This window comes from Pleurodeles waltl, chromosome 4_1 (assembly GCF_031143425.1).
Source record: "Pleurodeles waltl isolate 20211129_DDA chromosome 4_1, aPleWal1.hap1.20221129, whole genome shotgun sequence".
Taxonomy (NCBI): Eukaryota; Metazoa; Chordata; class Amphibia; order Caudata; family Salamandridae; genus Pleurodeles; species Pleurodeles waltl.
Genome location: NC_090442.1, coordinates 781,432,490 through 781,459,105, shown reverse-complemented (window position 1 = coordinate 781,459,105; position 26,616 = coordinate 781,432,490). Strand labels below are relative to the sequence as shown.

At 43.2% G+C, this 26,616-nt stretch overlaps 1 protein-coding gene across 1 annotated transcript in view; it reads right to left on the bottom strand.

Moving 5' to 3' along the window:
- SHANK3 (SH3 and multiple ankyrin repeat domains 3) overlaps positions 1-26,616 on the bottom strand; it is a 1,519,554-nt gene that overhangs the window by 901,473 nt on the left and 591,465 nt on the right. The gene's annotated exons all lie outside the window — the stretch shown is intronic.

Genomic DNA, 26,616 nt, shown 5'->3' with positions numbered 1-26,616 from the left:
TCATCTAGAGCAATAAGATAAACTAGCTCGAAGTCGAGATTTCTGATAAACTCATTATCCATTACAAATTTGATGTTTCTCAAAACCAGAGTGAAGGATTAAAAACAGCAAACAGCTGCAAGGCTCAAAATAATTCCCAGCAAATGGAAGAAGAAACTTGCGCCAATAAGTGTTCATGTCTTTGCACCCTCACTCCGAAAGAAGAATCATCAGAGACACAGCAGATACATCAGCCAGAGACTTTGTTGTGTCATCCCAAAGTAAAGTCAGTATCATTTCTAAGTAAAATAACAAACAATGATGTTAAAAATAAATATCAACAACAAGACACTGGCTTTGCTTCTATTAGTTCATTTATCTTCCAAAACCTGTTATGAGCATGGTGAACGCTGAAGTAGCACCTCGCCTAACAGAAACCGCACCCCCATAAGATCGCAGAACAAGCTCCTTAAATCCCCAAACATTGGGGAATCCTACAAACTAGCGGACATTCTTGGCATTCTGAACCAAATCTCGTCAAATCATGCCAACATCACCTCAACTGCAATGATACTTAAGAATCCTGAAGATCATAAATTGCCTACTCCTTTAGCGAGTAGTAAACAGCTTTCCCCTGATGAGGATAATGCTCCTCTATCTTTTGCTGAGCTTTTTTCCCCAGACATCAAAGGTAACATGAATGAGAACAATGGCCATGCCTCACTTCATTTAGATGAAGAAGTTCTAGGGTTAGTGGACACCTTCCCCTTAAACCATGCTCTCTCTCTAATCCAATCAGCCATTTAAACAGAACTTTGAAGAGCGCCACTTGTATATACGTTTCTTCTGCTGACTAGGCACCAAGCAAGCCAAATAACACTCTACCTGGAATCCCACCAGCCCAACCAATGCTCACTATTATGGGAACAAAGTGTAGGACTCTGGGCACACTAGCAGGAGCTTTAACCTCTCAGGCAGTAAAGCTAGAGCCCAAACCAAGGTAATGAGAGAAATGTAATCTAAGCTTGCCACTATTGACAAAATAATGCAGGCTCAGCAATGCTAACTAAGTTAGGTGAAGTACTGCAAGTGATACATTCAATCATAACAGACTATAAAAAGAGCATAACACATGAAGGACTTAGACCCTTAGGATCACAGAACAACAGGATTGGCTATTCCAAGAGTAGCAAGTTTTTACTACAGGTCCTAGCACAGACCATGATTCAGTATGAAACCAAGCATGTGTCCCAGATGCCGAAAAGGCCTCCAAAAAAGGCCAAAACAATGATTATGTTAAACCTACAAGAGAACACACAAAAAGAAACAACAGAAAGTCAGTAGCCATAAAGAGGGAGTCAAAGTTGACAATCTACTTCAGCAATCAGCAGAGAATGCAGGGACAGACGGGCAGCACCCAAGCTCCACAATAAAACAAATTTTGCTACTGAAGATAGAGCTTTCATGAATACCAACTGCGGGCTGATGTGTGACTTGTTGATGGAAGCACATAAATGTCCAAAGAATTCCGCCAGGCCCTAGAGTCATGTCAATCCTGTTGCCATATCTACTGGCCAATCTAGTTGACTCTTATGTGAATACCTAATCTACAAACTACATATTGCCTTCTCCATATGAGTTGCTAGACTCGGCCACAGGAACAGAGTCCCAAAAGGGTAAACACTATGGAAGTCACATCTGACAACAAGAATACTTCAATAGTCTCTCAAATTGAGATTCATTGTAGACAAGTGTCAACCTCTGAACAACACAGGAACAACAGCAATGCAGTTACCATAGCTGCCGATGGCTATGCAGAGGAAACCTTGACACTGCGGTGACCAAGCACTATTATGTAGTATTCACACTCTGAATAAATATAAAATAAACCTGATTACTAAACCTAATCTTTTACATGAAACTTATCAAACATGCCCTTAGAGTAAGAACAGCCACTCAAAAACTGGTTGGATTACACATATGGAAAAGCGAAAAGAGCTATATCACTTATCATGGCCGATCCCTCCAACTGGGGCAGAGGTAATGTGCCAGCACACTCAGCTAGAGTAATCAGCATTGATCACATCCCAGGGAATCATGGTTTCCATGGTGAGATTAACCATAAACTATTCTATTTACTCCAAAGTCTCGCTCGAGGGGCCAGCACAACATCCTGAACAGAGGAAATTTACTTAAACTAATCTCGTCTTTTTCAGGATTGGTTGGCATGATCCGCTCCACGTAGGTTTCATCTCTCTGAACATGAACAATAAAGGAGAAGCCACTGTAACCCTGTGATCCAAATCAGAGCTTTGCTTATGCAATCTTGGCACAAGGTGACAACCCAGCTAACTGGGGACGAACACTCTCTGAAGGAAGGGTCAAACTTTGCCCATGCATATTTGAAGAACCAATAGAAGCCCATTCTCAAAAGGGATCTTACACCACTAAAATTGCCCCGAGATCTGTATGTGGCCCCTCTGTCAACCATCCTAAGGACTACAACTTACAAAACCAAAGAGTAAAAATATATGTTGCTGACGGGAGAGAAGAATTAACACCAGCAGAAGTCACAAATAAGATGTCCACCACTGCACACTAAAATATTAAAGACAACTGGTTTTGTATATCTGCAACACTCCAGTGTCGCCCAAACAGCATTCAATAGGATTAATCACTGGCTAACCCTAGCTGTGATTGGGGCACCATACTAAGGGCCTAACTCACAAAAGTATACTTTAAATTCTGTGTAAATTTACCATTACTGTAGCAACCTTACTTCTTTTCTGTATTCACAAACTATGAGTGTAATTCTACTACCACTGAAATTCCTAGTTGTAAAAATACACACATACTTTGTGAATAAGAAAACAGCACACTTTGTTACTAAGGCCATAATTTGGAACATTGTGGGTTTAAAAACAAAAAAGAGGCAAAGACTGGGTGATCTTCATAAAATTATGTAATATTTGCTACTTACAAGGAACATGGACACTAGACAAAATCTAGCTTGATGAATTGACCGCGCATAGGCTTCAGAGCAACAAAAGAAGTAAAGGAAAGACCAAACGGGGGTTTGACTATTTGGGGTTTTGACTCAACTTCAGACAGTTGCATGGAAAATGATAAATATTAAGAATATCCAACAGGTAAGGTTTATACACGACATATGGATTCTCAACATATTTATTTAATTTTGTTAAAAGAGCTTAAGAGAATCGTTTGTGTCATCTGTCAGGTAATGTCAGTTCAGACGCTGGAAGGCAGAACTGTTCACATGTCATGATGGCATGTAGAGATTTCAATATTAAACTCCGCCCCTGGATTATGGGTTACAGATACAGAGATATATAAAGTAGTGTCTGGCGGAACCCACAGAGTTTCACTCTGTGAAACTATAAAAACTCAGCAGGTGTTGGACCTGGCCCTTTTTACAAGGTTATCCCCAAACTTTTTGCCTTCCTCCACCAATGTTTTCAGACCTCTTTTTGTTGATGTTACGACGCTGAGCACTTTACCACTGCTGATCAGTGCTAAAGTGAATGTGCTTTCTAAACTTGGTATGATTGGCTTACACCTGATTGGCATATTTAATTTACCTGTAAGTCCCTGGTACAGTGTATCCGTATACGCAGGGCATGTAAACTAAGCTACTAGTGGGCCTGCAGCTCAGCTTGCGCCACCCACAGAAGTAGCCTTTACTGCACAGCCTGCGACGGAACCTGGTATCTACGTTTACTTGCCAGGCCTGGAACTCTCCTTTTGCTACATATATGTCACCCCTAAGGTAGGCTCTAGCTAGCCCTATGGGCAGGGTGCTGTGTAGGACATATGTCTTAATGTATTACATGTCCTGGTAGTGACAAACAGCCTATCTAGTTTCTCACTACTCTGAGTGCTGCCTCTCTCATAGGATTACATTGGAAATACCCTAACATATATCTAAGTGGTAGTGTCTAATCTATTAGGGGTGGTGTACGCATGTTTGGTATGGTTGTAATGGTAGTGAGAAATGAGGCTTACTGGTGTAGGTGGATTTTTTATATTACCATTATAAAAAACGCCACTTTTAGGAAAGGAGCATTTCTCTGTGCTTATGACTCTAGTGTTTTGCAGCTTGCCTCCAATCCACATCTGGGGCAGAGTGACACCTGGGCTTTGAGCATACTTTTCAGACAGCCATTACACAAGGAGGGTGGAGGTGTCACAATAGTGCATGTGCATACTGAATGGTCTTCTTGGGCTGGGTGAGGTGGAGGCGGGGCACACCTGCATTTGTAAAGGCTGTGCCCTGGCCCTTGCTGGTGTCTGGAGCCAGTGCTGGAAGAGAGAGGGGACATTCCTGAAACCAGTTAGTGCTAGTTGGAACCCCTTCTTCCCCTTTGAGGAAGCTGTGCAAAATGAGTATAAGTACAAGGGGCTATCCCCCACAATTCTAGACACTGTGTGGACTTGTACCCGGATACTGCTGGAAGGGGCTGTGGCCGCCATTGAGGAGTAACCTGCTTGCTGTGCTGACCTGTGGTCTGCTAGGTCATCACGAAGACTGCTACTGGACTGTCAGGACCGTATTGTGCTGGCCTGCCCTCACCCTCTCTTGGGGCCTGAGTGATCTCCCAGGGGCCAGCATAGGATTTCCTGTGCTACAAATGCTGCCCCTGGCCCCGCAGGTATAGCATATGGGGAGCACTGTAATGTTCTTCTGCAGGAGTGCTTTACATTTGTAGTGAGTTGAGAGTGCTGTACACTGCCTTTTTGGACCCCCCCACCCCCGTATATGAGGAAGGCTGCCCGAGGCCCCATATGTTTTTATGCTGCCTGGGCCCCATATGTTTTTATGCAAGGCGTGTGGTGAGTGGGTTGTGGCTATAGAGTCTAGCGCTTGTGTGGGCTTCTTTGAGTGCCACTCTGTGAAATACACCTCCACCCCCCGATCACCATGTGGGGGGTGCGCTGTGACCGTCCCCAGGCAGGGTGAGTGCTGTAGCCTTGTGTGCCCTCCCAACACTGCTGTGGAGAGGCAGGAGGAATCCTGCTGCAGCCCCCAGAGCCATCCGATGCATGCAGACAAGGCACGCAACAACTAGTGCCCCAGGGCACAAGCAGGCACCAACTCTGGAGCACCCACATCGCGACCCAGCCATGGCAGGAAGAGGAGCACTGAGGCCTTCCAGCGCGTGCCGGGGAGCCTACCCTGCACTGCCGCTGGTGGGGGCTGAATCCCCCAGGCACGACTGAGGAACATTGTAGGAGACCTTTCAGGCTCACGCTGAGCCTTGTTCGAGCCCAGTCCTCCCGTGGTTAGACCAGGCCTGCGCAGATTATCCTGTACCAGGAGTGAGGGTAGGGATCAGCTGGCCTGGTCCGATTGGGACCGGCTCCAATGAGTGTTCCATGCTTCCTTGTTTTTTTTTCCTGCTGGTAGCCGCCACACTGTAGGCTCGCGGGCAGTAGACCCTTGGTAGATTCTGCAGGTGGGGACCCAAAGAGGGTCTCCGCACACACTTTGATTGTATTCGTGCCCCCTGTGTTGGTGCCTCCCTTGGGGCACAGTTGACTTACGGGGTAAGCCTCAACGGAGGCTCCCCCTTGCTGAAGTACGCATCAAAGGAAATTAACGTAACCTCACCAATAGGAGCATAAAGCTCCCTACGCCCTTGTGGCCTTGACATCTGCATCTTGTTCGTGGTGACCTTTGAGCAGTAATGCTGTGTTTATAACATGGTTTCATGAGATGAGCAATACATTGGGGGATAATAATAATCTGCTATTTGGGGAATGTTTTAATGCATCCATGTTGGTGATACTGATGGCTTACCAAGTGGGGAATGTTTTATTCATGATGGTGCCTTGGAACCTCTGATATGTTTATGATGACGACTACTACTTATGTTGCAGAATTCCAGTAACCTATATGTTTACTTGGCTACTGCTTATTTTCACAGAGTACTAATAACGTGTGATGTTCTGAACACTGCTTGTGTAGCAGGGTATTACTGATACATGTTGTATTTGGTCTAATGATGTTTTATGCAATACAGTTTATTTTCATATAACTTGTTGTATTTCCATTGTGGTGTATTTATGGTGTCATGTGTGTTGTGTGTGTTGTGCAACCTCTTTACACATGACCTCTGGAATAAGCCTGACTGCTCATGCCAAGCTACCAAGGAGGTGAGCAGTGGTTATCTTAGGTGTGTAACTCCCTCATCCTGACTAGAGTGGTGGGTTCTGACTGGCTTAGGTGCATACCCTCGCCATCCAAAAACACCATTTCTAACAGCGGGATTACATAAATTCCGCCAATGGAAAAAAAAATATGCACATCACACTGCTCTCGCTGCATTTTGTAGCAGAAGCAGCGCTAAAAAAACGCACAAATGGACCCATGCAGTGCACAAGAGCATGTAGCCATTCACATTGATTTTGCTGCTGTTTGAGTAAAAAATCTACTCAATCAGCAGCAAAACTACTTGAGAAGCAGCCTTCTGATCATGACCGCCCACATTAGAAAATCGCAATAGAGGATGCCAAATCTCACCGCACTCGCCATTTCACATTTCTGGACCCTCACAGGGAAAATATTTGTGCTCCACGGCGACTGGCAGAATTTGGCTGGAACTCCGCATTAGAAGAGTAACGCAGAGTCACCAAATTCTGCCCAACCCTAATATAAATAAGAAGCTGCGTGTAATATCTCTTACCTACAAAGCAAGAATGTTAGGAGTACTAAGCACTCTGCTGGCCACCAATGCCCTATGACCACTAAACAGGGGAACCTCATCTGACACACTATCAAAATCTACCTTTAGGTCTGGAGTCAGGAGATCTTTATTGACTACATTCTTTTCAATTTAGAGTCTTGGTATTTTGTTAGCTGATAGGAAAATCAAGAAAATTGAAAGTGACCATGGCCTGCTTGCAGTGCAAAAATGGCTCCTGACTTGTTAAACTTGCAGGCACAAGACCCAGTGCCAATTAGACCCTGCCAACTTGGCCCTTAAGACAAGTAGGAAAAACATTATTTAGATAAGCAAGCTTTATAAGCAAAACAAGCAGGTAGACAGTAGTTAATGCTACAATGAACCCAAAGAACTAATAAAACTGAAAGAGATAATAGACAAGTGCTATTTGGAGGCTGGAGACTCTCCTAAAGTTAATGTACACTTTTAGCAAGCACCTCAGTGATGCCTTTCCTGGTACACTGCTTGGGTAAAGAGCACAAACGTGAATGTGCCCTGTTGAACGCCTTAATAAGCAGGCTTAGTAATCCAGAGGGGAAGAGCACCTAAAATCCCTAAAAGAAGTATATAAATTTCTACTTGAGGGCAAGAAGGCGCAGCTCCATCTTAAAGCCTGGTTGGCTCTTAAAACACATTAAAGGAAAACAATTCAAGAAACTTCTGGGAAATGGCCAGATGGGGCTGTGATTGTCCGACAAATAACATGGAAAGTTGGAAACAAGACTGTTACTTCATATGAAAAGTTCTGCAAAGATCCACTCTGAATCGGACACTCTTCAATGAATACATGATCCCTCTAGCCAGCATCATCCACTCTCACGACATCAATGTCCTCTCCTATGCTGACGACTCACAGCTCATTCCTTCCCTCACGGACAAGGCACCAAATTACCTGGATCTAGTTCAATGCCTGTTTGACTGAAATTGCCCACTGGTTGAAGACCAACTGTCTGAAGCAGACAAGATCAAAATCATCCTGGGACTTCACTAGGTGGCCAACAGAGCAAGACTTACACACACTCCCATCACCCACACCGGGTTCATTATTGGCAGCAAACTTGACATGAACACCCAAGTCAATGCTGTCACCACCTCATGCTTCTATAACCTGAAGATGGAGAGAAAGATTTTCAAATGGGTCCCAATCAGCTTCTGGAAAACCGTCACACACACCCTGGTCGCAAGCCAGCTGGACTACGGGAACATCCTCTATGCCGGGATTAACAAAAAACTCACCACAAGGCTGCAGAACATTGAGAGGTCTCAGCCAGAATCACTCTCAACCCCCCCACTTTCAAGGTTCTACATAACACCAGCCCAGCATACCTCAAAACTGGCACATGCTTTCATAAACCTTCCAGACACCTCCTCTCATCCAGACTCCTACTTGCACACATCTCATGCATACAGAAAATAAGATCCAGCGATCAAGCCTTCCGGTACATCACTCCTAAAGTGTGAAACAACATGCCACTAAACAAAAGAGCTTCCTACTGACGTCTTGAATTCTACATGAGGCAGAAGACCTGGATTTTCAAGTAGTCCCACTAGGCCCTACGTTTGGTTAGGCTCACACTTGCTCAGCGCCAGGATACCCTTGCTGGTGCTCTCTACAAACATAACATAACCAGGAGCGGCTGTTCCGCTATGGTGGAGGTGTGTCGTCCCCTCCCAGCAGCAGCAGCTGCAAAAACTTTTACAACAAAATCATAATAAACTATGTTTATTAATAAACTATGTTTATTATGGTTTTGTTGTAAAGGGGGCGGGCCATGGGGCGTGACAGGGACAGAGGGGAAGTGCTCATGTTTGGCTGGCCACCTCGGGCTGGCCAAACAAACATGCGCACTGGGCTCTCCCCAACCCGGCACTGTGCTCTCGGGTTGGAAATAGCAGGCAGAGACTTCCACACTGCCTCGGAGCGCCCAGCCAGGGCACTCTGTCCAATCCTAACACTGCTTTCATGCTGCTAGCAGCATGAAAGCAGCATTAGAATTGGCCGCAGGACAGGCTGGGAGCCTGTGCCTGCAAGTAGCCAGATGAGCGGGTCGGAACGGCGCAGCAAGAAAGGTAACTTTTTAAAAATGATTATATATTTTTTTGTCAATTATCCCCTTACTCTTGCCACGCAGCCCCGACCCATTTCCCTCTCACGAGCTGTAACATAACATAACATAATAAGTTAGGGATGCGAAGTCCTTATGTTACCGGTAGAATTCTGAAGCCTTTTTTAGTAAGCTTATATTTCCTCATAGCGTAGAAGGATATTAGATCGAACTTTCTCTAGGACCAACTTAATTCCTGGTCTTGGGGTTTCGGAGAGACTGAGTTAGCAATGATCATTCTTTTATACTGCCCTGACTGTAGCATTTTTATCATTTTTACAACCAGGTTTTATTTCCACCTTCTGCTGTGGTTATTGTTTTGCCGCTGACAATATTCACCCCGTCTGTAGTGAGTCCCTACGAATTTAACAGTGGGTTTCTCTTTTCATCTCATTGTTCACTTGCTTTGTATTCATTAGTTGAGCATACATCAAATATGCAATATATCAACAGATGCTACCATGGGGCTGCAGAGCTTTCCAGAAGTTTCTCGAGGTGACACAGCACCTGCCTATAGTTCTGTGGTAAAATGTCCGATAAAAGTTGTCTTACAACGTAAATGCTGAGCTGGGTTTTCTCTTTATGTGGAATAACGGCTACTGATACACCAATATTAATTAAATGTACCTCTGGGTATAGTGAAGACTTCTGGGAGTTTTGCCGGCATGACCCAGCCCCTCTTTTTCTTACACCCTTTCATATTTGTTCATTTTCAAAAGCTTTCTCAGCTCTTCATACTGACAGTTATGCCAGTTGGCGAAATAAATAAGTAAACATTGCATGTACGTGTGCACAGGCGCGACAGCTGCAAACCTCGGAGGGCCTGTCCAAGGATTGGTGAGATTACGAGCAGATGTTGCATTTACATGGCCCTTCAGAACGCGGCGTCTCGCGCCGCTCAAAGTCACAGCACGAAAACAACTCTCTGGGTCCTGCAGCCTAAACCGATTTAAGGCAGTTGCATAGCTAGCTCCACGCTAATTAATACAACACCAACACTGAGAGGGGGAGCATTTCGAGGTACCATCAATATATAAAAAGAGATTAATAAACAGGCTGATACTTGCCATGCAACATCTGTAAATGAAGAAGCAAAGATGCATGCTTCAGGCACCTTTATTTTACATATTTACATATTTTCATCGCGCTATGGGGGCCGCCGATATGAGCAGGAAGGCTGTTGTTGCGTGCGTCCTGAGTACGCATGAGGGGTGAACGGAATGCGCTCTCTTCAGCACATACACTTACCCACTGAGCTAACTCGTGCACGTGGAAGAGCACATCACTGAGGAGTGGATGGAGAAGGCGTTTTGTTGTATATTTTGCCCTGCAGGAGCAGGGACGTAGCTTCAGTGGGGTGTTTGAGGTATTACACCACCCCTAATAAATGTATTTTGAAGCAAATCGGTGGGTACAAGTGCTTTCAGTCGGGTATTATGAAGTGTCCGTCGGTTTTCTCCACAAATTGTAACATAAACACAGACAGAAAAACACACACCGACACTCTGCTTTTAAAGTTTTTAAAATGTTGGTTATTTTACTAAATATTGTTTTCTCTCGCTTACTACCCCTGCCAAGCCACATTTGTCTCCCTTTCCACTGCTGAGTTAGCCCTTCTCATGTGCCCTACTTGGCCTATTTGTTGGAAAATCTGAAACTCCCTGTCCCCAATCTTACTGCTCAAGCTACGCCCCTGTGCAGGAGACCCTGCACACCTATGTATTTAGGTCACTCTTAGAGGTCAGAGGTCACATCCATGGCCACTAACTGCATGGTTCCTGCCGCCATTCTGTGCCTTTTGAGACACAGCACTGGCCTTCCTTTAGAAGGTGGGTAATGATCCACTGTTGCACCTCCCTTGTACACAAATTACCCTAGGGGGTCCATGAGAGCACCGGTGTCCCTCTCAAGGGGTGACCTAAGGGTTCACAATAAATGTGCAACAGTTAGACCTTACATCTTGGTGTGGTCTTCCCCCAAACTTTTTGCCTTTACCTATCCTGTTTTCTGAATGTGTTACAGTTGGCATTAGGAATCTGTGCACTTTACCACTGCTAATCAGTGCTAAATTTCTCTCTAACTAAAACATGGTAAAGTTGGCCTACACCCGCTTGACACATTTAGTTTACTTTTAACTACCTAATATATTGTACAAAATGAACCCATGGCCTACAAATTAAATGCTACCAATGGATTTTCAGCATTCATTGTGCCGCCCACTAAAGTAGCCCTTTAAAACATGTTTCACGCCTGCCATTGCAACCCGTAGTGCTTTTTTATATTGCCATTTCGACCTGGCAAAATACACCTTTTGTCAGGCGTAAACCTTCCTTTTTTAGTACATATGTCACCACTAAGGTAGGCCCTAAAGGCCCAAAGGACAGGGTACATTTAATTTACAAAGTAGGACATGGTGTCTTAAATTTTACCTGCCCTGGTAGTGAAAAAACCCTAAAATCGTTTTTCAGTTTTCAAAGGCCTATCTCTCCCTTTGGGTAACAACATCCATTTACCTTGTTACATTTCAGAAGTGCAAACCTGAGATTATGATCGTTATTGGACTCAAATGAATTGTAATATAAATCCTCTTTATTGGGAAAGTTGGATTTTAAGACACAATTTTGAAATTGCCACTAACAGAAAGTTGGTATTTTCTTGTTCTGACCATTTAATGCCTGCTGTTAGTGTCCTGGGTCACATGACTGTGAATGGCTCTGCTGCTGGGCTTTGTGTATTCGCCCCAGACAGTGAAACAAAAGGGAACTATGTGCTGGCAGGAAGGGCCACTGTGCCAAGATGGCTGTGGGCAGAGCTGTTTCTTGTCTAACTTACACTCTGAAAGGATTGCCTTCAGCACACACAAAGGAACCTGACACTAGTCTTTTGTCAGCCAATAGTTCTTGGAGCCTTGGCAGGAGAAGGGAAGAATATCCAGAACCAGATGTTGAGATAGTATGGATAATCCCCACCTCAAAGGCTGGCACCAGCTGGACTCACAGAACACCTTTTCAGTACAGTCCATGCTGCTTTAAGGCGTGCCTTGCTGCCTGAAGGAGAACTGGACCATCTTCTTGAACCCAGGGCCACCAGAAGTGACTCCAAGGGCTAGTTGGCTGGCCTCCTGTGTGAAGGACATAACAAGCTCCTGAGGCCTTGAACTCTGCACTTGGCGTCTGATGGAGTGAGTCTTAACCCTCCAAGTGTTGCCCTCTGGTACTGGATGTAAAGGTGGGACATGTACTTATGTGTTTTACATGTCCTTATAGTGAAATACTACCAATTTTGTTTTTCAAAGTTGCAAGGCCTATCTCTCTCATAGGTTAACATGGGGGCTGCCTTTAAATATCATCAAAGTGCAGATTCCCTTGGGAGCACATGGAAATATGGAGTTTAGGGTCTCTGAACTCACAATTTAAAAATACATCTTTTAGTGAAGTTGTTTTTTAGATTGTGTGTTTGAAAATGCCACTTTTATAAAGTAGGCATTTTCTTGCTTAAACCATTCTGTGACTCTGCCTGTTTGTGGATTCCCTGTCTGGGTCAGTTTGACAGTTGGGCTGTTTGCACCTCTCCTCTAGTCAGTGACACAAAGGGAGCTGGGGTGTAGCCTGCATATCTAGATGGGCCATCTGGACTGAGGGGAGGGGAGGAGTGGCCACTTTCACCTGAAAGGGCTGTGCCTGCTCTCACACAATGCAGTCTCCAAACCCTGGTGTTTGTTGGGTGCCTGGACTGGGCAAGGCAGGATCTTGAAAACAACAGAGACTTCTCTTTGAAGTAGGCCTACTTCAAAGGCAGGAGGGGGTATAAGAAGACACACAGAACCCCTGAAAATCATATTACTTCTGGAACCAAGAGGAACCTCTGCCTGGGAGAAGAGCTGGAAAAGCTGGAGGAAGAGTACTGCCTCTTTACCTGTGACAGTGCTTTGCTGGGTTGGCCTGCAGTAGCTGCTTGTGTTGAGAGAGGACAAAGACTGACTTTTGTGTGACTTCCCACTGGTGAAGAATCTCCAAGGGCTTGAACTGAGCTTGCCTCCTGTTGATGAAGTCTCAGGGACATCACAGACTTCTCTCTGCCAGCACCTGGACTTTCTGCTGAGAGTCCTGCCCTGCCAAGTGGTGTCCTAACTTGTCTCAGGGCCCTTCAAAGGTGAAACTGGTGGAAAAGGACAGAAATCCATGCAAAGACTGCTGTGCGGGGAAACTTTTGACACACCACTCGCCCGCGGCTAATAAATGACGTGCTGCTGGCGTCGTGGCTAAAATCGACGATCCTCCTGCATCTCGGCTGGGAGATCGACGCAACGCGGCTAGAGAAATGACGCGCAACACCCGCAGCGGCTGCTGTTAACGATGCAAGCCCCCACACAGCGCGGTTTCTTGATACCGTGTGACCAGATTTCAATGCAACATCGTTGGGCATGGAAAATAAACACAAAGCCTGCCCAGACCCGAGATGCCCGTCCGGGATCGACGCATCGCTCTCTTGCGGGAAAGAAGAAACGATACATGCCGACCTGACTGGAGGAGGAATGACGCACGGTCTCGCTTGCGAGTGTGAAATCGACGCATCTCTAGCATTTTCCGACGCACACTCACCCATGCGGCTCTATTTTGACGCTACCCAGGTACTTTTGTGCACTAACAGTGTACTCACTGTTTCTAAGGTGTAAGACGCTTAGGGGGTCATTCCGACCCCCGGCGGTCCCCAGGGCATTCTGACCACGGCGGTTTGGCCGCGGTCAGACAAGGAAAACCGGCGGTCTCCCGCCGGTTTTCCGCTGCCCTGGGAATCCTCCATGGCGGCGCAGCTTGGGGGATTCCGACCCCCTCACCGCCATCCTGTTCCTGGAGGCTCCGTCCGCCAGGAACAGGATGGCGGTGAGGGGTGTCGTGGGGCCCCTGGGGGCCCCTGCAGTGCCCATGCCAATGGCATGGGCACTGCAGGGGCCCCCGTAAGAGGGCCCCACTTTGTATTTCATTGTCTGCTTTGCAGACACTGAAATACGCGACGGGTGCCACTGCACCCGTCGCACATACCCACTCCGCCGGCTCCATTCGGAGCCGGCTTCCTCGTGGGGAGGGGTTTCCCGCTGGGCTGGCGGGCGGCCTTCTGGCGGTCGCCCGCCAGTCCAGCGGGAAAGCCAGAATGGCCTCCGCGGTCTTTCGACCGCGGAGCGGGCATTTGGCGGCTCCCTCCAGGCGGGCGGCTCCCGCCGCCCGCGGGGGTCAGAATGACACCCTTATTCTTTTTAAAATCTTGACTTGTATATGTCAGATTTTTGTCATTTTAGTCTTGTTTTGTTTAGATAAATATTACTTATTTTTCTAAACCTGTGTTGTGTAATTTTTTTATGGGTTCACTGGGTTACTGTGTGTTTGTACAAATACTTGACACATTGCTTCTGAAGTTAAGTCTGCCTGCTCATGCCAAGCTACCAAGGGGGTGAGCGGGGGTTAACTGAGGGTGATTCTCCTTTACCCTGACTAGAATGAGGGTCCTTGCTTGGACAGGGGGTAACCTGACTGCCAATCAAAGACCCCATTTCTAACAGACAGGCAATACAGGGAACATGAAACATGTAGTGCAGCTGGATTTTCTAATTGCTGCACCTTTGCTGTGATGGATCAGTCTGAAATGTTTGTCTGAGTTTGAAGATCAACCAATAAACAAGCCAAAATATCCCTGTTCCTAAAGCAATTGATGTACTTTTTTGGGGGGGGTTGGGGGTGTGTGGGGAGGGGAGGAGATAAAACGAGGCATCAGTTTTTCAGATGTGTATCCTGAATATCAACGGAATGCATTATTGGCGTCAAAATATAAAAAAAATATATATATCAAAAGTAAAACAATCTAGATTTCTTTATCTAACTCTACATGTATGTACCTTAGCAGCATGTATATCTTAGAGGCATGTAGATGTGGAGGTAGGATTAGTAAATCTATAGTTCTCTATATGCACTGACCTTTCAATATTTTGTCCCACGATATATTGTCCTTGATATTCTAGGACCACAATATTCTGGGGGAGGGTGGTCAATATTTAGCGGTACAATCATTTTTTAACTGCTTTCATTTTCTGGATCACATCCAGGGCAACTTTTATTTTCTTGCACAATTTAAGAGCGCTCTTTATCAAATCGTGATATGAAGGATTAGTGCAGCACACCAGGCTGCCTTGGTTTTCTGAACTTCTTTAGCGCAGGTGATAAAACTTGAATGTGTGCCAACCTCTTTCCAGAACTCGACCTTGATGTTTTACTAGCAGCGGCTCTCCCCGTTTCATCTTTTTCTTCACTGCTTTAACCTTGATAGCTTTCAAGTGCACGAGGAAGTTTTAAGAGCTGTGGGTATGTTTGTAACAATCAATCAGAAGTTGCTGCGTGGGGACAACACCATTATGGACACAGGCCCTATGTAGAGAGGTCTGCAACATTTCCCTGACAGTGTTTATGGTTTTACAACTACTGGTTGCATCCAGGCATGATTCTGTGTCAGTGTTCAGAGAGTGATGCCACGTGAAACCGCTGTGGAGCCCAGGTGATAATCTCCTAACTGGACTTTTCTTGCAACATTAAATGAAGAAAAAAAAAACGAGCGCAATTGTGCTGTGTAAAACACAGCACGATAGCTCTGCGAAATAAAGAGAAAAAGTAGTCCAGAAACCATATGGAAAACATGGAGCCTCGTATGTTTCCAGTAGTTTACCGGTGTTCTCGAGGAGGGCTAAACACCAGAAAAGGCATGATATATGCATGCCTTTCACAAATGAAAACAAATGGATTTGTAAAGGCAAGCCCACGAACAAATGAAAGTGACTGACGTAACATGGGAATGGTTAAAATCCCCCTAAAGAGAGATTGGAAGAGGGAGTGAGTGCCTTGCGCTCGCCCTCAAAAACTGTTAATCGGTATTACAGGATGCGTGAGGTAGGTCGAGTCACTTCCTGTCTGAGACCTAAGTTGTCCATTCACTAGCACACCATTAAACTGGATGCGTCCTGAACTCACACATTTAAATTGTAAGTGGCAAAAGTTTCATTGAATTGGAGTAGTAAATGAAACATAAAATTGAGCAATGCCTTCAGAATTTTCAAGCACTCCAAAATGAATTCACAGCAGAGTTCTGTTGTAAATCTTCCACCAGCAGTCTTTATTTCCATACAGAGTTGATTTTATGTTGACTGAGATACTTTTGATACCTTTAGTACAACAATGAACGAATGCACTTTTGACCTTAAGCGCACGCTTATGGGTTTACTATTGTTACTTAGAGACACAATATAGGACATAAGCATTATGTAATGCTATGTGGTGCATCCTATAGATGTTACTTATATCTATGGGAGGAGGGGTTGTTACGAGTAAAAAAAAATCATAATATACAGTCCAGACATTCAACCAATAGTATATTTGAGATTTTGGGATATCACAGGTGAGCATATAGTATATTTTTCGATTTTGACTGAATAGTGACTTGATGGGTTTTCTACTTGAAGTGATATCAGCCTGTGTATATTTCCGATTCCTGATGACTTTGTAGTTGACTACTTTGGGACTTTTGTCACACAATGAGGATTTGGTTCTAGGTGCGTAGATATTTCATTAACTCACTTTTCCTTTGGTGGTAGATTTGGGATACTCTCTTTCATATTCCTTATTCATCTTTGCTATTCCGTTAATTCACTTCTTGTCTCCTTTCCACTGGGAAATGTATTTGTGAGTGCCAATGGTGACATATAAAATCTTTATCAAATATAAGCTTTGATCCTTCTGGAACATGCTTTGTGCATATCTCTTTCACATGTAGTGATATGGCGTGACTTTAGTGATGGTTTTAGTCTTTACCAGTTTTAGGATTACAATTTAAAGTGTGTACATTTGTTATTTTAGACCTGATGAGGTCTGCTGGTGTTGCAACAGCACAGATTAAACGTGTTGGCAAAGATTTCTAAGACCCTGTATGGAAATATAGACTTGGCAAAGATTTCTAAGATGCTGTATGTAAATAAGGATTGTTGGTGGACGATTTACAATGGAACACTGCTGATTAATTTTGGGGAGCTTGAAATTTCTGGTTTTGCTTTGGACTCACTTCTACAGAAGAAGAAGTGGTGGTTCTTCTCCCTTTCAAGGACCCATTACAAATTGCATCTATTTGAGTGTGCCTAGCATATTTGTTTCTACTCAGAGTGTGTGTGTCGTACCTCCCAGCCACCTTCCTCTGCTTTGAAGCTTTGAGAAATTCAGGGTTTAGCAATAGAAGAACCAGACAAAGCCAGTAATTAGGAGGAATTATTATTAGTGGGAAACTGTGCTTCAGTGTATCTAAATGAAGACATACAATAAGTGAATACTTAGTTCTTCATAAAGTAAAAATTCTGCCTCCATGTAGCGTCGGTGGTGGATGCAGGACATCAACTATCACCTAGTGTCTTTTTTGAGGTGTCAATAAACAAGATCTTAGTGATGCGCGGGTGTTCAATGGTGGTCAAGGTCATGTCAATTTTTCAGGATCACCATTTATGACATAGATACATTCCTTTTAGTCCATTCTATGTAATTTTATCTTTGGGGATAATCCAGAAAATCTGGATTAGGCCTAGCTCTGCTGGTCCTTTGCTAGTCACTACTGATGTATAATAATATATTTTTGCACTGCAGGATACAGGCTGAACATGTCTTTGTCCTGACATTCCTAAAACCAATTCAGTCTTTATAAAAGCATTCTCTTCAACTTTTCACCTCTATCGTTGGCACACATGATGGGAAAATACTTTTATAAAAAATGTGGTATAGGGCAGTTCACCATGTTATGGTGGTACAGTCTGCATATTTTTTTAGGCCTGGGCAAAGGTTTTGTTACACCTGTACAATCTTTCATAATTTCCAACTTTTTTTGTTACACTTGTAATGTGAAAAGCCTAAAATTATTCCAGGACCTGTTTTTAGGCCACTGTTGGTGGAAAAATCCTAATGCGGAAGAAAGAAAACAATGCTAAATAACAGAACGTGAGCGCCTGGCATCGCAAAATTTGTCCTTGTGTTCAAAATGGTGCAAAATACCATACTTAGCCTCCCACATATTTTCTCATAATTTTTCTGAAATATCACAATTACAGAAGAGGAACTAATGCAAACTTCACACATGCCTAATTCTCTTATTCTGCAGATACAAATCCCCAAGCACAAGTTTCTATTTGCAGCACAAAAATTGAATGGCCTTGATGCGCATGCCATTTTCTCCCTGTGAGTGTAGGCCATTGATGATTTTTCCTCCTCAAAATGTCCATGCCTTTCATGGAGCTCCAAGGTAGAAAGAATAAACATCGGAAGGCCCACTGTAAGTGTATCAGAATTCACATATAAAATTCTGAAGGGAGAAGTAATGGAGTTAGGGCAGGGCAGGTCCAAACTGGTACAGAAGTGTCAACATGGATCGCTTATGTAATTTTCAGTTGTGGCTGCGAAAATTGTAAAAGGGATTTGTGGTAATACAGCCTGGTGACAGTGTTAGGATTTGTTTGGTAAGATCTGGACCTGTTCCAACAATACCAGTTTTGTCAGCTCTCTGTTTTAGATTGGTTAGGGCGAGGTGATATCTGCTTGAGTTGGCCACATGGAAGAGTGGCGAGCAACTTTCACTTCTGCTGCATTGGTTAGCCGTTTCGTACATACAAGAAAGTAGGTGGATGGATGTCAGACATGCCGGAGCTGCAGGTTGTCCTCAATTTATTGATCAAGGGTTTTGCTTCTGGCCTTATGAATTGTTTTTGCTAAGTTTGATCTTTGTTGAAGTAAAATGGGGAGACACAAAGTAAACAAATTCAGTGAATTGAGGTGTACTATATGTGTTAGTGAGATTAAGTGTGAGTTTCTGGAAAGGACAAAGTCTAGATTTAGGGACGGATCTAATCTTTCATGGGGGTGAGAAAGGAGTTGAGAGTAGGGGTGTGCGGGACGATCTGCTCTGCTGGCAGAGCTAACAGAGTTTTTGGAACTCCGTGCTCCACTTGGAGTGCGTAGTTCATCCAAAAACTCTGCGAGCCCCGCCAGCGGGTGTAGCTCACCTGGTGCGCACTGCAGCCCAGTTATAGGCTACACAGCGCAGAGCCAGACAGTCTGCACTTGCACTGCCTAGCCCACAACTGGGCTCCAGTGCGCACCGGAGCCCAGGAGCAGGGGGCAGAGGCCAGAGGGAGACAAAGAGCCAGGCTGCTGCAGACTTGGAGGAGACAACGAGGAGAGGAGGACCCCTTGGAATATCCAGCTAAGTACTTGTCTCTTCTTTTTAGTTGTTTGTGCACAGTGGTGTACAAACAAGGACTGAAACATCAGCATTCGCGGCCTACAGCCCTGGCCTGAATTCAGACCAGGACAGTAGGCAGCGAAAGTTGCCGTTTCAGGCCTCTTGTGCATTGGCCTGTCCTGTGTGCACTGAACACTGGGCAGGCTGGTGCACAATAGGCCTGGCACCTTTCACTACCTATGGCCCTGGCCTGAATTCAGGCCAGGGCCATAGGCAGCAAAAGAAAGCTGCAGTTTCAGGCCTCTTGTGCACCAGCTTGCCCCGTGTGCACTTCACACAGGACAGGCCGGTGCACAAGAAGCCTGAAACTGCAGCTTTCACTGCCTATGGCCCTCTGCTGAATGCGCCCTATCTCAGAAGGGCATGACCCTGCTTAGCGCTTCCGAGATCAGGCGCATTCAGGACTCTGCGGAGTTCCACTGAATTTTTAACCAACTTCACGGAATTCCGTGGAGTAGAACTCTGTGACTCAAGTCTTTTCTTGATTTCTTGGTAAATATCCACACTTTGTCTCACAGATATGCATAGGACGCATGCATTTATGTGCAAAGGGAGAGCATCCAGTGGCTCATTACAAATATTCAACAGAGTAATCAACGAGAAAGACCAGTGATCCAATTATTAAAAATGCGTTATTGAAACCAACTAAATGACTTCTATCTTGTCACCTGGCAACACTGCATCCCCCAGCAAGAGACATCCTTCTTTGTAAAGTAGGATGATAACATTAGGCTTCACCAGCAAGCCATATGGTATTAATGTTATGTCCGAAACCTAAATTCTCGCCGAAGATCGTCCGTGCATAACAGCGGAACAAGCATACTTTCTTAAGTTGACTTAAGTAACACTAATACCAACATATGTAGAACATGGGTGGTAGGATATTACAAACTAGAGAAGGATCTTGGATTAATAACGGAAATCAAATAGAAGTAATTGAAATACTGCAGCAAAGCAATCAAATGGACAATGGACGATTTCTCCCAGAAGTTTCTGCAAAAGACCTTTACTAATGAGAAATAATGTCTCCTCTCGGAGAGCAGGCAAAGTAATGTATTTGCCATCTATGCCTATGGCTACCATAAAATAATATCACCACTTTTTTAATTTAAGTAAAGAAAAGATAAGCGTTTCAACGAGCAGATTTAGAAATAATAACAGCTGCACTATCTATTGCTGATTCCACACTAAAAACTCTGCACATTTCAATTTTGATCACTGCACCGAGGAACAAACAGTCGCTGACAAACTGGATACGTTCCCAAGAGCCCAAACTAGTTGACAAGCTTAATAGTTTAACACATGGAAAAATTGCGAAAAAATTTACAATATCCCTAGGATATCCCATAAGGTTTGGAAAAAGAGGGTTCTCCTCTGTAAACAGTTGGATGTCCTACTCTACCAAACCCTCAGTTTCACCATCACATTTGAAGGAGGGGCGCCTCCTTCTCACGACAGCAGAGCCACCACATGGCTGATCTGTTGGGCACCTTCTACCAACCCTTCCCCCATGAGACTGTCAGATTAAATGTGCCATTGAGGCCTATCTAGGGAAAGCCTTTGGACAATGATTTTTCCTCTTCAGGTGTACCATGGATGCTGGCTGCCTTAGTAATGTGTCTGACCTGGAAATAAATTATCTCTGAAATTTCTCCCACTGTGTTACTTGAAGCACATTCATTGAAAATGCCACAACAAAGTGGCAGGGACCTTACTATGTGGCAGTTAGACATCTTCTCAGTTGAATACGTTGGGGGCTTCACCACCTCAGTGGTCAGTTATGTGCCCACAAAGCTTACCATGGCAAAATTAGACATGAAAGCAAAGGAGTTGATGGAATGTAAAATTACTTTAATCTGGCCTGATGGCTTTCTTACTGACTTTTCCACCAATTTTCCCCAGATTTTTCTGTCCTTTCCTACTGAACCATTACTTACAAACACATTTTCAGACTGTCCTTTTGCTAGTCAGCTGTGGCTGTCTGTTCACATTTTCATCCTTATTCAGTCTATTAGTGGGATTCTGTTCTTCCGTGCATCATCTTTCTTCATCTCTCGCTCTCATACTCATACTTTCTGTGACTCACAAGTCTTCTGTGGCCAGTTCCTATCTTTTTCCCTATTCATTTTGTTGTATCCCAGTCCTGCCACTAACCCAACTCTTCCGTCTTTACCAGAAAGGATCTTTCAATCCCTTCTCTTTCAGTGAAAGTCTTATTCAAACACTTCTTCTCTTAGGTGTACACCTATTATTTTCAGAGGACTCCTGCGTAATTCTTGCTTATCCTCCTGATCACTACATAGCGGGAACAAAATGGGAAATAGGAGGATATAGGGTTTGTTTCAAGGCTGGATGGACTGATGGATCTACATCATCTTTAGTCCTGAAAATAGTCACTAAGGATTGACACACGCTTTTCTCATCAAAACATAGATGGTTATGCTCCTTGGAACTGTACCAGACCCTGGATTTATGGATTACTTCTAGAGTGTCTCCCTAGAACTGTCTGAGAAATCAAAGACTTTTTAGTCTGTAGACTTGGAAAGTGGTGCACTCTAACCAGAAACCACCCACACAAAATCATTATGGAGCATGTGGTACTTTTTTGCTGAGCTTGTTCCATCTGTGAAATAAGAAGGTGTTATTAAAATAATTAATAATTTTAGCTCTCGGTCTGGCACCAGTAGCCAGTCTTCTGTTTGCACCTTTCCCTGTGCTTTGTAAGCCTTCTCTGCTACAACTCTTCTTGGGTTCTCCCTTTCTCTTCAATTCCAAGTTGTGAGTGCAATACCTTATCTCCAAACGATGCATACCATAGCTCACCATGTGTGCTCGATTGTCTCTCTATAGTCCCCACTCTGTACTTTGAGCAGGTCATCACCCATTCAACAAGTTATTGTGCCTATGCAGTCCTCGCACATCCATTCTTCTAGTCTTCACCAATTCCACCATCACCACTGCTCCAAATGTTTGAAACATGAATGGAACCTGCTCTCTCGAGCCCATCCGTCATACTCATTCCACATGACAAATCGCCAGCTGTCATCACCCCTCATTTCAGACATATCACATTTTCCACAATCATCCAGCACTTTGGGAAAATTGGTTTATAAATACAATTAATAAAAACGATCAAAGCAATGCAACCTTAAAAAACGTATTGTTGGATCTACCATCAGCAGAACTTTAATCGGTGAGCATCTGGCAGAACGAGGTATTGCGGTCCAGCTTCTAACGCTTTCTATCATTTCCTTATACAGTGACTATGACTGGGAGGAACACCCTGGTCCATTAAAATATTCAACCAGCTATGTTCAAGCAGAGAACACAGTGGATGCAGTTCAAAAAGAAAGCCTATATCAGAACATCTTTAAGCAGAAGGGGCTTCTTAAGTAAACTATGACACCGGATGGGTTAGTCAGCTGTGGGCTAGTCAGATATGTCATCCTGATGGTCAGTGAAATGGAAAAATCAAGGAAGTCTCGAACAGACCGATTATATATTTGTGTTCTTTTTTATGCTGTGCTTAAGTCCATCACCCCTTCTAAAGGCTGAATTGCACTGTAATATGTATTGCGCCGTTCTTATATGATATCGAAAAATGTTCCTTATTTCTTACTTTTTTCTGATAAATATTAGAACATTGGAATGCTGGGGGCTCCATTGAAAACAATGGAGTGCTGTGGGCTTTTACTGGCCGGTAAAAGCCCGCAGCGCTAACATTCCAATGTTCGCTTTGTTCACAGCAACAGCTCACGGATTTAAATCCCCTCGGGCTCCGTGAACATTTTTTTTTTTTAATCGAACATTCTGCCCTGTGTGGCAGAATGTTCTTATAGCCTTAGAACCCGCCGTAGCGTGTGAGTGTTGGGAGCTCCATTGGAGACAATGGAGTGCTCTGGGCTTTTACTGTTTGGTAAAAGCTCAGAGCGTCAACATTCCAATGTTCTTCTGCCCTCTAGTGGTGGTATGATCTAATAGCCTTATAGCCCTTCACACCTGGGCTATATCAACAATTAAAGTCCTGCTCCCTAGTTAAAGGCCCTGGCCTTTGGCTCTGCAATTTAATGCTTGAGTGGGCCTTTAATGGCCAGTAAGGCCCCTACAGTAGACTCTAATAGTGTGTGGGTGTTAAAAACTACTTATTGAACAAGTCCGTTTGTCTTGTGCATGGCACCAGAAGTCAATATCAATATTTTTTGGTTCATTTTTTGAATCAACAGCTCACTATCTACATTAATACTCAAATAAGAATCTCAAGTAAAAGAAACCTTTTCCATAGTCTATTAATTCTGCTTCAGTTTTAGGTTTTAAAATATGAATACCATTTCGGTGAAGAAATGGGGATTGGAATAAATTGCTATAACAAAGAAAGACAATTCTTCCTACAGCTAACTCGATATAGGAGAGATATGAAATTGATCATCGTATTTCCTTCTGATGGATGTAGGCACAAACACTGAAGCCCTCTGAATGGCTCTAAATACTGAATCACCTCTAACCTCTGTCCTCAATCAAGTCTTCACTCGAACACTGATACATACACTTTGCTGGAGTTTCAATTGTCCAGAATATATGAACGATAAAACCATTGACCTAGTGAGAACTACGAACAGCGAAAGGATAAGTGGAGGATAATATTCCACAAAGGGTGAAAGAAGATGTGAGGGATCTATGAAAGAAGAAGAACAGAAAGTTGTCAATCCAGGGAAGAAAGCGTGAGTGTTTTATAATGAAGTGACATGTTGGGTGTAACTCAGGTATGTCTGATGGATGCCTAACGAAGGAAAAAGGAATAATTTTGATTATATTGATTTAGATTTTGCCACATCATAACTAAACAACAAGTAAACTAGTGTGGGATAAAAGAAAATATGTTGGAGAAAAATAATGAATAAAAAGTGAATGAAAAATATCTCTGTATATCTGTATTATATGTTGGGATCAACACACACTGTGACCAATAATTAATTATTTGACGCAGGCAGTATATGGCTTGGTGTCTAATTGTTTTTGTTCCAGAAGTGGCAAAACAACATCACTGTTTTCCATTTTCTCACTCCTTTGTCCTTGCTATCATTAGTCAATAACCCGACTCCTGTTTTTCTTTTTTGTTACTCCCTTCTTGGTGATGTCTATGATTATTCCTAACCTGTATTTCAATGTCCAAACCTAGACTCTCCAGGTTTTGCCACTTCCTCCTTTATATGCATGTAGCTGGCTTTTCCTGCCTTTTCTCCTCCTCTTTTACTGGTCTAGGGCCCTTCCTTTCAAGGCTATGCCTCTGATTTGACTCCATTCCACACTTTCTTCACTGGATTGCCAACTTCATGATCATCTTCTTGCATATCTGCCTCACATATTCTTGCACCCTTTGTGGAATATTATTCCTCCATGTATCCCTTTGTGGCTTGGTGCCTGTCTCAGTAGTTGAACATATCTCCTACCATACCTCCTAACTATTGCTTCCGACTCTCTTCTGGGTTGACCCGAGAATTGTGCTTTCATTTACCACTTTTTCTCTCCCATTCTTTCTCTGGGTTTTCTTTTCTTCCCTTGTTCAATGTTAGCAACACGCTGTGCCTGCATCCTACTAACAGTTAAGGAACTTACCCCAGCCCTCAGTTGTGGCTAGGATAACTGCAATAGATATGGAGACTCAAAATGAAATCCAAGAATCTCAAGAGCAGACTCAGGCACAGACCACCAACTGAGACCCTCAAACCTGCATCTAATGGAACAGCAGGTCAACTTTCCTGAGTCATGTGTCATTACAGGGAGATGTTGTTAGGTATGCATAGAATGAAATTGTATTTTAGAGCTCAATTCACAAATATGAAGCTAGATGTGAGTGGAGATTTACATCTAGGTATAGACTTACATGTCAACAACCCCTCCAATGAGAGTGTGGAGCATTCTAAGACACAGTTTACAAGTGTAAAGTACTACAAGTAACCTTTCACCTAATGGTGGAGATCTCCACAAATGGGGTGAAAAAGTCCCTACAGCAAAATATAGGGACATTAAATAAAATGTATTATCAAAAACGCTATATATTTTAAATATATTAATGTATAATATAAATGAAACACGATTTACAGTATTAATTATTAACCTGGAACCAATAAAATGAAATCATACAGCACTTGAGATATATTCATTTAGTTGACACATTTGAATTTGTAAACAATATTTGTTTTTATAAATTAACTGCCCTCCCTAGCATTTTTTATTTAATTAAATTCAATACTTGTTAACATTTTTAAAGATTAAAAAGTTGAATTTATTTTGTAATGTAAGTTTGATTTAAAAAAAATAAAAACATAATCTCTTGCTCTCTTGCATTCTCACCCTCTCTATCTATATATATCTATAAATATCTATCTATATTAATCAATATCCAAAAGCACGTCTGTCTGTCAAACACAGGAGCGCGCACGCCAGAACTACCAAAGCACAATTGAAATGTATTGGCAAGGAAACAACACCCTACGCATTTCGAAAAATCAAGACATGATCGTGGGTAGAAGCCGAATCAGTAGTATGCCATATATACACATTGTGTAGTGATCCAAACAACATAAAAGACGGATATCAGAATGGTGCTTAGTGTTCTGCAACAATTAAGTGCCATCTTGAAATGTTTTCCAATGAGTTAAAATAAATCTTGTTATTCACATGTTTGATGATCATAGTTCATATACATATGTTCATAACATTATTATTGTGTATTTACAGTGTACTTTTGATTCATACACTACCCGTGTTCAAGGCTTGTATGGCCAAAATGTGCGGGGTATTGCTTCCTTGCCAGTACATTTGGAATGTGCACTGGCAGTTATGGAGTGCATGCTTTATGAATGACTAATAGAAGTGCTTTTGGAATTTTATCAAGGATAGATAGATAGATAGATAGATAGATAGATAGATAGATAGATAGATAGATAGATAGATAGATAGATAGATAGATAGATAGATAGATAGATGTGTGTGCACATGTAATTTAAACTTGAAACTAATTTAAATTAATTTAACATTAGTTCCTATGAGGTGTTATTTTAATTATCTGTCCCTGTCTGCATTGTTTTCTATGGGAGTGTGCTGCTAGGCTGGGCTGAAGTACATTTACACCTTTCCAGATACTTTAAGGGCTATAGTAACGTTAGAAGTGTATTTGTGAATTGCAATTGTATTACTCTCTTGGGGCTGGGTTTTCTTGTTTATCTTGTATTAGCACGTCCCTCCCAAACCCCTCCTTAATTTCCCGTAACCCCACAAATTTATGAATATTTAATCTTCATTTTCCCACCTTTCCCCTGGTTCTCCCACATTTACTATTAAAACATATACCTGGGGATGCAAAGATTTCTGCTGCTGTGGCAGAGATCTCTGCATAGATAAGGCAGGAGAGGTGGAGCGGAGTTCTCCAACCTTAGGTTTGTGAATTGCATTTTGTAGTACATGAGTAGTTTACTTTA